At 43.4% G+C, this 15,575-nt stretch overlaps 1 pseudogene; it reads left to right on the top strand.

Moving 5' to 3' along the window:
• Window positions 1–3,665: 3,665 nt before the first annotated feature.
• Window positions 3,666–15,575, top strand: part of LOC139839339 (uncharacterized) — a 49,355-nt pseudogene continuing 37,445 nt past the window's right edge.

Raw genomic sequence — 15,575 nt, 5'->3', positions numbered from 1 at the left:
TGTGTCATAATATTGAAGAAGGATGGTGGGAACACCAGCTCAAAACTAACGAGACATTGGACCACATCATTCTCGCAACCTCGGTAGAATTTCTGGATTTATTACCTTCTCGAGAAATTGCATTGAGGAATGCACATAGCTTCACAATGGGCGATCGAACATTTTCCGGTAGAAGCCCCCTCAATGCAATCGGAAGCAACTGTGTCATTATCACGTGACAGTCATGAGACTTCAGGTTCTGGAATGTTTTCTTCTCCATATTTATTATTCCCTTTATATTGGAGGAGAAGCCAGACGGGACCTTGATACTGCTCAGACATTCAAAAAATATTTCCTTCTCTACTTTTGTAAGAGCGTAGCTGGATAAATGATGTCCTTTAACTCTCTCATGCAGCTTTTTGGGGTCTTTCCAACGTTGCTGGTCCTCCCGTGCTTCGGTGTATCTTTTGTCTTCCCGTACACACCCGTAAAGCCTAGCAGGTTCACGCAAAGATTCTTCGTCACGTGCATCACATCGATTGAAGAGCAGACCTCTAAGACTTCCCAATAGGGTAGATCCCAAAATATAGATTTCTTCTTCCACATGGGCGCGTGTCCTGCATCGTCATTCGGAACAGACCGTCCGCCAGACCCTTTCCAAATATTACATCTAGATCCTTGACCATACCAAATATATCAACACCATCACGATGGGGAGGCTTCCTCCGGTGATCAGCCTCACCGTTGTAATGCTTGCCTTTCTTTCTTACGGGATGGGTAATCCTAAGAAATCGACGATGCCCTGCACACGACCTTCTGACCTTTTTCCAAATAATCACCTTCGAGCTCATGTAAACGGTGTGTGCATGCATTGTATCCCTTGTTTGACTGTCCCGAAATGTTACCAAGAGCAGGCCAGTCATTGATGGTTACGAAAAGCATCGCTCTTAGGTCAAATTCCTCCCCTTGTGCTCGTCCCACACACGTACACCTGCTAGGGACCACAGCTGTAGAAGTTCTTGGACTAATGGCTTCAGGTACACATCAATGTCGTTCCCGGTTGCTTCGGGCCTTGTATGAGCACCGGCATCATAATGAACTTCCGCTTCATGCACAACCAAGGAGGAAGGTTATATATACAAAGAGTCACAAAGCCAGGTGCTATGGCTGCAGCTCTGCTCTCCAAAAGGATTCATGCCATCTGTACTTAGACCAAACCGTAAGTTCCTTGCATCCTGTGCAAAGTTTGGGAACTCTCTATCGATTTTTCTCCATTGGGAGCCATCGTGGGTGCCTCAACATCACGTCTTTCTTACGGTCTTCTTTGTGCCATCGCAACAACCTAGCATGCTCTTTATTTCTGAACAAGCGTTTCAGCCGTGGTATTATAGGAGCATACCACATAACCTTGGCAGAACCCTCTTCCTGGGCGCTCGCCCTCAACATCACCAGGGTCATCTCGTCTGATCTTATACCGCAATGCAAAGGCACACCGGACATGCATCCAAATTCTCGTACTCATCGCGGTAGAGGATGCGATCATTAATGCATGCATGTATCTTTTGCACATCTAATCCTAGAGGGCAGACAATCTTCTTCGCTTCGTACGTGCGGGGGAATTCGTTACCCCTTGGAAGCTTCCTCTTAATTATTGTCGACAACTTTCCAAATCCCGAGTCGGTGACACCGTTCTCTCGCCTTCCATTGCAACAATTCCGAGTGTCTTTGCCTAGCTTTTTATGGCCATCTTCGCAAGTTGGGTATAACAATTTGTTGTGATCTTCTATCATCTTGTCGAAGGCCAACCTTTCCTTTTCAGTTTCACATTCTCTCCTTGCATCAGCAATGGCCCGGCCAAGATCATCATCGCGAGCTCATCTGGTGCCTCTTGATCTTCTACTTCATTGTCTTCATTGCCTTCTGCAGTATCATCGTATTCAGGGAAATTGGGATAACCGTCATCATCCTCTTCCTCTTCGTCATTGTCTTCCATCATAACCCCTCTTTCTCCGTGCTTGGTCCAACAATAGTAACTGGGCATGAAACTGGATCGCAGAAGGTGGCTGTGAATGAGACTCGAGCGAGCGTAATTTACGGTATTCTTGCAGTCCACACATGGACAATACATGAAGCCACCATGTTTGTTTGCCTCCGCCACGGCCATAAAATTATCCAGGCCCGCAGTGAACTCGTCAAACCGTCGGTCAATGTACATCCATTGCCGATTCATCTGCATGATATAATTAAGCTGATCAAAACCATTACGTAACATCACGATGTATATATACACATGCATTTTATCAATTGCAGATGAAAAGGATAAAGTTGTTAACCTCGATGAAGAAGAAAAAAGCAAGTTAAGTGTGGCTTGATTTGTGTAAACTCAAGTGGCAAATCCTCTTAAGCATTTCATCGAACACCTCTTGTGCATGTGAAGAAGAGAGGAAAGCAATACACCCCTCTTGTGAAGATAGTGAAAAAATGGCCAAGTGTGGCTCACACTTGGGTAGGGGCAAGGTTATATAGCCAGAGGGGGGCCTTTGGACCCGGTTTGTAATACAAACCGGGACTAAAGGGTTCCCCACCAAAGACACCGCCAGCCGCGGCCGGCCGTGGACCATTTATTCCCGGTTTTAATTGCCAAACGGGTCCAAAGGCCACTACAGGATAGGCGCCAGCGGGTGGGGTCGTCCTGGGCAGAAACGAACCGGGACCAATGCCCCCATTGGACCCGGTTTGGTTCAGCACTGGGACATTTGCTTGGGACCAAAGGCCTCTTCTCCACTAGTGGAGGCAATGCAACCTGCTTATCTCATTTGACGTGGAAAGCAGGACAGCCCATGATATTTGCTCTCTTGGGGTCATCTATGACATCCCATGCCTACCTTACGTTCCAAGCTTCTCAGAGTGGTTATCAGATGGAAACGAGTAATAGAAGTTAGAGCAGCTAGCTAATATATAGGAACGGCATCATTGCATTCACATTTTTTTCAGTGTGTCCTGGGTTCCAATGTTCGATGTGCACTCGTAGCTATTTCAATAAGTTACTTAGTTGCTATATTTGCTTCCGTCTACATACTTCATTGAAACGGTTATGATGTAGCTCCTTATATTGGGCAAACATGAATATACCAGTACTTAGTGTCCTTGAATTGACGTCGGATCATAAAATTTGTATGTTTGTTTGTCTAGGGTAGTATCGCCATTTCATTATTTTTTTAATTAAAGGGTTTTCCCCTGTTGAACACTGGACATGTTTCTGGCCCAAGTGATCCAAGTGGCCCAACCCCATGTGTGTGCTGACCTATAAAAGGAGGGAGCAGGAGGAGAGCTAACCCTAAGAGAGAAGAAATCACACCAGCCGCCAGGGACCAAGAAAGATGAGGCGAGCTGCTGCTCCAACATGGTATCAGAGCAAGGCGACAGTGGGGCCTGAAGTGAAGCCGGTTCAGGAAGGGAGTGGTTCTGTGCGGCGGAGAGGAGACGAGGTGGTGCTGCGTGCAAGGGGAAGGAGAAGGACAAGCTGGATTGTGGTCCTTGCTGCTGTGTGCAGCTGCTCGTCCAGGAGTGAAGCAGGGGTGGTGGTTTCTCAAGATTGTGTGTGCCTGCTGCTGGTGAAAGAAGGTTGCTGCTAAGCGTGCCCCGAAGATGTTTGTTGTTTTTGCTGGGTGGAGGTGAGAGTGCAGATGGGTGATTCCAAAGGCCTTGCGGAGGCTCTCGAGCAGCTCACGTTGTTTCTCTCAAAAGGGGGTGGATCTGAGGCCATTGTTCCTCGACAAGAAGTGGTTCAGAAGATTGACCTGTCACCCACAGACATCAAGCTAGAGGGGGTTACTAACTATCTAAGTTAGTTTCGGAGAGCAATGTTGGTTGTGGATCAGAAAGATCTTGATGGGTACTTATTGGGGACTATCGAAGAACCAGGAGACAAGACAAGTGCTGAGGGAAAGAAGTGGAAAACCGTCAACTCTCTGCTTATTGGGTGGCTGTTGAACTCGGTGGTGCCCTCCATTGGGCGTTCCGTGGAGGGGTTGTCCACAGCTGCTGAAATATGGAAGACCTTGTCCATCCAGTACTTTGGTAAGGGCAATGTCATGCTCATTGCTCATATTGATGGGAAGATTCGCCATCTCCGTCAAGGGGACATGACAGTGATGGCATATGTGGCAGAGCTGCAAGCCTTATGGGCTGATCAGGATAACTGTGACCCTCTCGAACTCTATGATGCAGCCTCCATCGAGTCAGGGCACAAGTGGATAGCACGCAGGCGTGTGCTCAAGTTTTTGGAGGGGCTAAGTAAGTGCTTTGATGGCAGAAAGGCATCTCTTCTGCACCACACCTCCTTGCCCACTCTTGACGAGGCCATTGTAGCAATGGCTCAAGAGGAGGTGCGTCTCTCTCTGGAACCAGCAGATGAGAAAGTTGTGTCAGCTCCAACGTTTGTCGTGACCGAGCATAGAGAGTGGAAAGAGACTAGGGACTGTTTCATTTGTGGGGAGACTGGTCACCTGAAGTGGTACTGCCCAACCCGTGGTAGAGGCAGGGGATATAACAGAGGGGGAAGTAGCAGGATGGCAGGAGGTAGAGGTGGATACTTAGGACGTCAAACTGCTAGAGGTAGAGGACACACCGGAAACTCCGGTGGTCAGAGTGCACACATGGCGACTGAAGTGGACAATGGGACGTCAAAGGATGCAGAAGTGGATGGTGCTGCCTATGGAAACTTTGCTAACTTAGTCTCCACGGATGAAGGTAATTCTAAAAAATCATCCCTTGCTACTAATGAGAATGATACAGAATGGATTCTAGACTCTGACGCATCTAAGCATGTTGCGGGTAAATTCGGTGTGTTTGAGTCTTACATTAAGCATCCTCCTACTCACAAAGGCACCATTCAAACTGTTGATGGAACAAAACAACCTGTTGTTGGAGAAGGCACAGTAAAGTGCACTTCAAACATCTCTTTGTCATCTGTTTTGCACGTGCCAGCGTTTCCTGTTAATTTGCTCTCTCTGAGTGCTCTCATTGATGACATGGACTGCAGTGTGACTCTTAACAAGTTTGGTGTCGTGATTTAGGAGCGGGAGACGAGGCAGATGGTTGGGGCTGGCACCAGGCGTAAGGGGCTCTGGTATGTGAAAAGGGGGTTGCAGCCAGAGTTGGTGTATGCTGCAACCATGGAGGACAAGGAAAAACAGGCTATGATCCATCACTGTAGGATGGGGCATGTGTCTTCCGATAAGATGAGTAGAATATTTCCTGATATTATGTGTGGAATAAGCAAGGGCAAGTTAACATGTGATGCTTGCGAATATGCTAAACATACAAGAGCCTCTTATGTGAGTAAGGGGCTTAGGAGCATATCTCCTTTTATGCTTATTCATTCAGATGTATGGACTTCCCCAGTGGTGTCAATGAATGGAATGAAGTACTTTGTTACCTTTATTGACAGCTATTCTCGTATGACTTGGGTTTATTTGATGCGCCGCAAGGATGAGGTGTTTCACTGTTTTCAGAACTTCCATGCATATGTAAAAAATCAGTTTCAAGTACATGTGCAGGTGCTCAGGACTGACAATGGCACGGAGTATTTGAACACCACCTTTGGGGCCTTCTTGTCTGAACAAGGTATTATTCATCAAATGACTTGCCCAGATACCCCTCCGCAAAATGGTGTGGCAGAGCGGAAAAACATACACGTTTTGGAAGTAGCTCGCTCACTGATGTACACAATGAATGTGCCCAAGTTCCTGTGGAGTGAAGCAGTCATGACAGCCACTTTTTTGATTAACAGGACACCCTCCAGGATACTCGGTATGAAATCTCCATGCGAGTTGTTGTTTGGGAAAAATAAGTTTATTGTCCCTCCGAAATTATTTGGCAGTACATGCTTTGTTCGGGATCATAGACCATCAATTGGGAAGTTAGACCCACGAGCAGTAAAATGTATTTTTGTTGGTTATTCCTCTAGTCAGCAGGGGTATAAATGTTGGTGTCCCTCTGCGAAACACATGTTTGTAAGTATGGATGTCACCTTCAGGGAATCCGAGCCATTCTATGGTGAGCAAACTAATCTGGGCTTGTTGTTTGCAGAACTTGACCAAATTCACTCTCTGCAAGATGGTCATGACGGGCAGAAGGTAGTGTCTCACACAAAGGATGAGTCTATGGGTACTAAACCTGATGGTGATGTGCATGTTCAGGTCCAACCAGTAGTGGGTACGATTCCGCTTGATTCTTCCCAGGTTTTTGTTCCTGTTCAGGATCGGTGGCCGCAGAATCTCCAAGTGTACACCCGAAGGCAGCCACATGTGCAGGGGGAGCAGGAAGGTAGTGATGTGAGCTCATCTAACACAGTGGGACATCAGCCACATGTGCAGGGGGAGCAGGAAGGCAGTGCTAGCAACTCATCTAACACAGTGGATCTGCCAATTGCATTGCGAAAGGAGACACGTGAAGCAGCCAGAAAGGGTGAAGTGGCAAGGAAGGCTCTTTGCGAAATGCATGCTCTACAAACTGTTTCTGATGAACATGACATTAGCAAATTTATATCTTACGAGGCTTTGTCTCCTTCCTATAGAGCTTTTGTTGCCTCTCTACAAACTGTGTCAATTCCAAACGATTGGAAGACAGCAAAGCAAGATCAGAAGTGGCGCGATGCGATGATAGAAGAGTTGGAAGCACTGAAGAAAAAAAAGACATGGGTGCTAACCACATTGCCAGCAGGAAAAAAGGCAGTGAATTGTAAGTGGATCTATACTGTAAAGCAGAACCCTAGAGGAAAGGTAGAAAGGTATAAGGCCAGATTGGTCGCTAGAGGGTTTAGTCAAACTTATGGAATTGACTACGATGAGACGTTTGCTCCAGTGGCGAAGATGAACACAGTAAGAATATTGGTTTCATGTGCTGCTAACTTTGGGTGGAAGTTACATCAATTAGATGTCAATAATGCCTTCTTACATGGTGACCTGCATGAAGAAGTGTACATGGAGATACCACCAGGTTTTGGTACCTCACAGACCAAGGGAAAAGTATGCAGGCTAAAGAAATCCTTGTATGGTCTAAAGCAATCTCCAAGGGCATGGTTTGATAGGTGATGACCCACAAGTATAGGGGGTGTATCGTAGTATTTTCGATAAGTAAGAATGTCGATCCCAACGAGGAGCAGAAGGTGTTGACAAGCAGTTTCGATGAAGGATTCACTGTAAATGCTCACAGACAAGTATTCAGGGGGTTTTGATGTAACAGTTGAATAAAGTACGAGTAAGTAAAGTGCGAGAGTAACAATTGCAGCGAGTGGCCCAATCCTTTTTAGCACAAAGGACAAGCCGATTTGTTTACTTATAATGACCAAATGTTCTCGAGGACACACGGGATTTTAGTCTAGTGCTTTCGCTACATACGGCTAAATAATCTTCATTGTTATGATAAGTGTTGTGTGGGTGAACCTATGCTAATGCACCGCCCTTCCTAGGACTAATACATACTTGTGATTATACCCCTTGCAAGCATCCGCAACTACAAGAAAGTAATTAAGAATAAATCTAACCACAGCCTTAAACTCTGAGATCCTGCGATCCCTCCTGCATCGATATACCAACGGGGGTTTAGGTTTCTGTCACTCCGGCAACCCCGCAATTGGCAAACGAGTACAAGATGCATTCCCCTAGGCCCATAAATGGTGAAGTGTCATGTAGTCGACGTTCACATGACACCACTAGAAGAATAACACCACAACTTAAATATCATACCATTGAATATTACTCAACCATAGTTCACTACTAACATTTAGACTTCACCCATGTCCTCAAGAACTAAACGAACTACTCACAAGACATCATATGGAACATGATCAGAGGTGATATGATAATGAATAACAATCTGAACATAAACCTTGGTTCAATGGTTTCACTCAATAGCATCAACAACAAGTAGAAATAGATACCGGGAGAGTTTCCCCTATCAAACAATCAAGATCAAACCCAAATTGCTACAGCGGTGACGTGGTGCTGCGGTGGAGATGGCGGTGATGATGGTGGAGATGATGATGATGGTGATGGAGATGATGTCCAGCTCGATGACGGTGACGATGGCGTCGATTTCCCCCTCCGGGAGGGAATTTCCCCGGCGGATTCCTGCCCGCCGGAGAGCTCTTTTCTCTCTGGTGTTCTCCGCCCCGCAGAGGCGGCTGCAACTCTTCGCGAGGTACCCTCTGTGGCTTAGGTTTTCGGGACGAAGGGTTTCGCGAAGAAAAGGAGGCGAAAGGGGCTGTGGGGCCCCCACACCACATGGTGGCACGGCCAGGCCATGGGCCGCGCCGCCCTATGGTCTGGGCCCACCTTGGGTCCAGCTGGCTCCTCCTTCTGGCTTCCTTCGTCATCTTGAAAAATAGGATTTTTGATATAATTTCCTTCCACAGTTGATCTTCCGAAATATTGCGTTCTGACGGTGCTTTTTCCAGCAGAATCCTGGCTCCGGTGCTTGATCCTCCAATAATGATGAAACATGCAAAATAGATGAAATAACATAAGTATTGTATCCAAATATGAAATATATCAATGAATAACAGCAAATTATGATATAAAATAGTGATGCAAATTGGACGTATCAACTCCCCCAAGCTTAGACTTCGCTTGTCCCCAAGCGAAACTGAACTCAGTAAACAGGACCACATGTTTATGGAGTGAATAGTCGAGGAATAAAATACGGACAAGAAGCATCATATTCATTCACACAAGACATTATAGTAAACAACTTCCTCATATAACTCAACTTGAAACAAGTATAAAGTAATCACAAATAAAGGTGCATAAGAAATCATAATTGGTGATGGCAAACTTCGTTCTTGGTCAGAGAACAATTAACAGATTATACTTATCTCATTGAGCAGCGCTCTCATGTTAAAGTTTATAAGGCACAACTTGCATACTCAATCATAATGGTCTCCTCATGATCATTGATACTTGCAAAGCTATATTCATTCAGATAAAACTTGTACTAAACAAGGAAGAATAAAAACATGATGAAGTAAATCACAATATAATGGTTTGATCACAACTACTCAAATGCTTGCTTGAGATGGAGGGAAATAGGTTTACTGACTCAACATAAAGTAAAAGACAAGCCCTTCGCAGAGGGAAGCAGTGATTAAATCATGTGCTAGAGCTTTTTCAGTTTTGAAATCATATAGAGATAATAAAAGTAACATTTTTGAGAGGTGTTTGTTGTTGTCAACGACTGGTAGCGGGTACTCTAACCCCCTTGCAAGACAAACCTTCAAAGAGCGGCTCCCATTTTATTTTTATTTTGTGTGGCACTCCTTCCAACCTTTCTTTCACAAACCATGGCTAACTGAATCCTCGGGTGCCTGCCAACAATCTCATACCATGAAGGAGTGCCTTTTTATTTTAGTTTTATTATGATGACACTCCCCCCAACCTTTGCTTACACAAGCCATGGCTAGCCGAATCCTTCGGGTGCCGTCCATCAATCACATAACATGGAGGAGTGTCTAATTAGTTTGATTAGTTTGGGACTGGGAATCCCATTGCCAGCTCTTTTTGCAAAATTATTGGATAAGCGGATGAAGCCACCAGTCCATTGGTGAAAGTTGCCCAACAAGATTGAAAGATAAAACACCACATACTTCCTCATGAGCTATAAAACATTGACACAAATAAGAGATACCAAGTTTTGAATTGTTTAAAGGTAGCACATGAAGTATTTACTTGGAATGGCAGAAAATACCATGTAGTAGGTAGGTATGGTGGACACAAATGACATAGGTTTGGGTTAAGATTTGGATGCACGAGAAGTATTCCCTCTCAGTACAGGTTTTTGGCTAGCAAGGCTAATTAGCAAGCATAAGAGTTGAAGGAAACAAACAAATATACATGTGATAGAAACAACCATGCATCTTCCTTGTAAGCACAAACAATTTTAACTTCAGAATAATAAGCTATGAGCTAACAAGAAAGAAAGATAATGAAATAACTACATGTATTTCTCTTTTCTACTTAAACCTCAAAGTGTTGTTGCTATTGACCAATGCTAAGTTTGCCAAAACCAAATAGATTTATTCAATGCTCCCAAAGTGATACCAATACTAACAACAAGGTAAATCATATAATAGAAATTGCAAACTAAAATAAGATGTGCAATATGTAAATGATAAGACTTCTCATTAATATTCCATAACGATAACTCACACCAAGGGATACATAGATAACCAACTAAAGGAGAGATACTTCCAAACTGCAACCCATCTTATATGATAACTTCCCTATTCATGATATGACACTACTTGACAATCAAAAGTAAAAGATAGTGATGATGTGATACCGCGGCACTCCCCCAAGCTTGGAACAAACCAAGGGGATGCCAATACCGATGATGAATTACTCCTTTGGCGATGGTGGTGATGAACTCCCGTCATCAAACTTCCAAGGAAAAGGCTCTCCATCAAGAAACGACATCTTGGTCTCGGGAATCCTGAAACTAGCAGCACGGCTTATGTATTTAAACCTGTTTTCATACTCACGATTACGATTACGAACGTCATAGAGTTGTGCTTGGAGCTTATTGGTGGTGTCGTGAAGTGAGAGGATGTCGCCCCAAAGCTTTGCAGTTTCCTTTTCATGTTCAGCAATGAGTTCAGACACAATCCTGTGGAAGATATCCACCTCTCGCTCAGCCATCTTCTTGTATTTGAAAACCTCTTGTTCTACCTTCTCCATCCTGTCTTCCAAGCTTCCTTCTCCTTTAAGACCCTGGACATCCTTGATCTGCAGTTCTCCTTCAACGAGCAACAACTCCTTGGGGTGCATCCTCAGCTCCTCCATGTACAAGTTGCCAACATCCTTGCAGGAGCTGTCCTTCAGAGTTTCCGACGAAGACATGATGGCTCTAGATCCGAAGCAAATCCTGGCAGAAACAGCTCGAAACAAAACACGTCGAGAAAACGATATACGGACCTCCAGGGGTCCGGGGGATTATATAGCAAAAAATTTCACGACTAAAGGAAAGTACCAGATCGAACCAGAGTCGGAAAGGGGCGACGAGGCGGCCAGACCATAGGTCGGCGCGGGCCCAGGCCAGGCCACGCCGGCCTATGGTGGCACGCCCTCGTGCGTCCTTTCCATTCCGTTTCGAACTCGTAATTTTTCACATTTTCCAAAAACAGCAAAAATATTGTTCGGAAAGTAAATTGCAAACTTTTCATTACCAGTACTGTTACCTATTCAAAGTCGAGTTCTAGCGGACTGTCAATTTGTCCTTTAATGAAAGCCTCCGGTGTTTCCACTTGAATAATATCAACATCAACATTATAAGAATCTCCCGAGATATAATGCTTGAGTCTTTGTCCATTCACCACTTGCGTGGCATTGCCTTGGAGAGAGCTAATTTTGATTGCTCCTGAACGATACACCTCCTCAACAACATATGGTCCTTCCCATTTCGAGAGTAACTTCCCTGCAAAGAGTCTGAGACGAGACCGATACAATAGGACTTTATCCCCAACATTAAACTCTCTTTTGATGATCCTTCTATCATGCCATTTCTTAACTTTCTCTTTAAAGAGTTTAGCATTTTCATAAGCTTCACTTCTCCATTCATCTAGAGAACTTAATTGCAACAACCTCTTATCACCAGCTAGTTTAGGATCTTTATTTAATTCTCTAACAGCCCAATAAGCTTTGTGCTCTAGTTCTAAAGGTAAATGACAAGCTTTCCCATAAACCATTTTATAAGGTGACATTCCCATGGGATTTTTATAAGCAGTTCTATAAGCCCATAGTGCATCCTTCAATTTACTAGCCCAATTCTTTCTAGTTTTATTAACGGTCTTTCCCAAAATAGATTTAATCTCTCTATTTGATAATTCTACTTGACCACTAGTTTGAGGATGATAAGCGGAAGCAATTCTATGATTAATACCATACCTAGCAAGAGTTTTTCTAAAACCTCCATGAATAAAATGAGAACCTCCATCAGTCATAATATATCTAGGCACTCCAAATCTAGGAAAAATAATGTCTAAAAGCATTCTTAAAGAGGTCTCACCATCAGCACTTTTTGTAGGTATGGCTTCCACCCATTTAGTAACATAATCAATAGCAACAAGTATATGAGTGTTACCTTCTGAAGACGGAAAAGGTCCCATAAAATCAAATCCCCAACAATCAAATGGTTCAATAACAAGAGTATAATTCATAGGCATTTCATTACGTCTGGAGATATTACCAACCCTTTGGCATTCATCACAAGATAAAATAAACTTTCTCGCATCCTTGAAGAGAGTTGGCCAATAAAAACCTGATTGTAGAACCTTTTGCGCGGTTCCTTCTCCGGCGTGATGTCCTCCATAAACACTACCATGACATTTACTCAATATCTCTTGTTGTTCATATTCGGGAACACACCTTCGCAGAATACCATCCACTCCTTCTTTATATAAGTGTGGGTCATCCCAGAAATAATGCCTCAAGTCATAAAAGAATTTCCTCCTTTGCTGAGCTGAAAAGGTTGGAGGCAAGTACTTGGAAACAATAAAGTTAGCATAATCAGCATACCAAGGACTGTCTCGCAAGCTCACCTTTATTACAGCCAATTGTTCATTTGGAAAACTATCATTAACAGGAACAGGATCATAAGCAATATTTTCCAATCTAGACAAATTATCAGCAACGGGATTATCAGCACCTTTCCTATCTACAATATGTAAATCAAATTCTTGCAAAAGAAGTACCCATCTAACAAGTCTCGGCTTAGCATCTTTCTTTGTCATAAGGTATCTAATTGCAGCATGATCAGTATGAATCGTAACTTTTGAATCAACAATATAAGATCTAAATTTATCACAAGCAAAGACTACAGCTAATAATTCTTTTTCAGTTGTAGCATAATTTCTTTGAGCAGCATCAAGAGTTTTACTAGCATAATGAATAACATTCAGTTTTTTATCTACTCGCTGTCCAAGAACAGCGCCTCTGACAAAATCACTAGCATCACACATAATTTCAAATGGTAAATTCCAATCAGGAGGTTCAACTACAGGAGCAGTTGTTAAGGCTTTCTTTAGAGTTTCAAAAGCTTCCTTACAATCATCATCAAAAACAAAAGGTACGTCTTTTTGAAGAAGATTAGTAAGAGGCTTTGAAATCTTGGAGAAATCTTTAATAAATCTCCTATAAAACCCAGCATGACCAAGAACACTACGAATACCTTTAACATCCCTCGGATAGGACATCTTCTCAATTGCTTCAACTTTAGCTCTATCAACTTCAATACCTCTCTCAGAAATTTTATGTCCCAATACAATTCCTTCATTAACCATAAAGTGGCATTTCTCCCAATTAAGAACAAGGTTAGTTTCTTCACATCTCTGCAAAACTTTATCGAGGTTTCGCAAGCAACTATCAAAAGAATTCCCGTAGACGGAAAATTCATCCATGAATACCTCTACAATACTCTCGCAAAAACCATGAAAAATAGCAGACATGCATCTTTGAAAAGTAGCAGGAGCATTACATAAACCAAAGGGCATACGCCTATAAGCATAAGTTCCATAGGGACAAGTGATGACCCACAAGTATAGGGGGTGTATCGTAGTATTTTCGATAAGTAAGAATGTCGATCCCAACGAGGAGCAGAAGGTGTTGACAAGCAGTTTCGATGAAGGATTCACTGTAAATGCTCACAGACAAGTATTCAGGGGGTTTTGATGTAACAGTTGAATAAAGTACGAGTAAGTAAAGTGCGAGAGTAACAATTGTAGCGAGTGGCCCAATCCATTTTAGCACAAAGGACAAGCCGGTTTGTTTACTTATAATGACCAAACGTTCTCGAGGACACACAGGATTTTAGTCTAGTGCTTTCGCTACATACGGCTAAATAATCTTCATTGTTATGATAAGTGTTGTGTGGGTGAACCTATGCTAATGTACCGCCCTTCCTAGGACTAATACATACTTGTGATTATACCCCTTGCAAGCATCCGCAACTACAAGAAAGTAATTAAGAATAAATCTAACCACAGCCTTAAACTCTAAGATCCTGCTATCCCTCCTGCATCGATATACCAATGGGGGTTTAGGTTTCTGTCACTCCGGCAACCCCGCAATTGGCAAACGAGTACAAGATGCATTCCCCTAGGCCCATAAATGGTGAAGTGTCATGTAGTCGACGTTCACATGACACCACTAGAAGAATAACACCACAACTTAAATATCATACCATTGAATATTACTCCACCATAGTTCACTACTAATAGACTTCACCCATGTCCTCAAGAACTAAACGAACTACTCATGAGACATCATATGGAACATGATCAGAGGTGATATGATGATGAAAAACAATCTGAACATAAACTTGGTTCAATGGTTTCACTCAATAGCATCAACAACAAGTAGAGATCGATACCGGGAGAGTTTCCCCTATCAAACAATCAAGATCAAACCCAAATTGCTACGGCGGAGATGGCGGTGATGATGACGAAGATGATGATGATGGTGATGGAGATGATGTCCAGCTCGATGACGGTGACGATGGCGTCGATTTCCCCCTCCCGGAGGGAATTTCCCCGGCGGATTCCTGCCCGCCGGAGAGCTCTTTTCTCTCTGGTGTTCTCCGCCCCCGCAGGCGGTCAGTAACTCTTCGTGAGGTACCCTCTGTGGCTTAGGTTTTCGGGACGAAGGATTTCGCGAAGAAAAGGAGGTGAAAGGGGCTGTGGGGCCCCCACACCACATGGTGGCGCGGCCAGGCCATGGGCCGCGCCGCCCTATGGTGTGGGCCCACCCTGGGTCCAGCTGGCTCCTCCTTCTGGCTTCCTTCGTCATCTTGAAAAATAGGATTTTTGGTATAATTTCCTTCCACAGTTGATCTTCCGAAATATTGCGTTCTGACGGTGCTTTTTCCAGCCAGAATCCACGGCTCCGGTGCTTGATCCTCCAATAATGATGAAACATGCAAAATAAATGAAATAACATAAGTATTGTGTCCCAATATGAAATATATCAATGAATAACAGCAAATTATGATATAAAATAGTGATGCAAATTGGACGTATCAACTCCCCCCCAAGCTTAAAATTCGCTTGTCCCCAAGCGAAACTGAGCTCGGTAAATAGGACCACATATTTATGGAGTGAAGAGTCGATGAATAAAATACGGACAAGAAGCATCATATTCATTCACAAAAGGCATTCTAGTAAACAACTTCCTCATATAACTCAACTTGAAACCAGTATAAGGTAATCACAAATAAAGGTGCATAAGAAATCATAGTTGGTGATGGCAAACTTCGTTCTTGGTCAGAGAACAATTAACAGGTTATACTTATCTCATTGAGCAGCGCTCTCATGTTAAAGTTTGTAAGGCACAACTTGCATACTCAATCATAATGGTCTCTTCATGATCATTGATAACTTGCAAAGCTATATTCATTCAGATAAAACTTGTACTAAACAAGGAAGAATAAAAGACATGATGAAGCAAATCACAATATAATGGTTTGATCACAACTACTCAAATGCTTGCTTGAGATGGAGGGAAATAGGTTTACTGACTCAACATAAAGTAAAAGACAGGCCCTTC

Source organism: Lolium perenne, chromosome 4, assembly GCF_019359855.2.
Source record: "Lolium perenne isolate Kyuss_39 chromosome 4, Kyuss_2.0, whole genome shotgun sequence".
Taxonomy (NCBI): Eukaryota; Viridiplantae; Streptophyta; class Magnoliopsida; order Poales; family Poaceae; genus Lolium; species Lolium perenne.
This window is presented reverse-complemented; position numbering and strand designations above follow the sequence as displayed.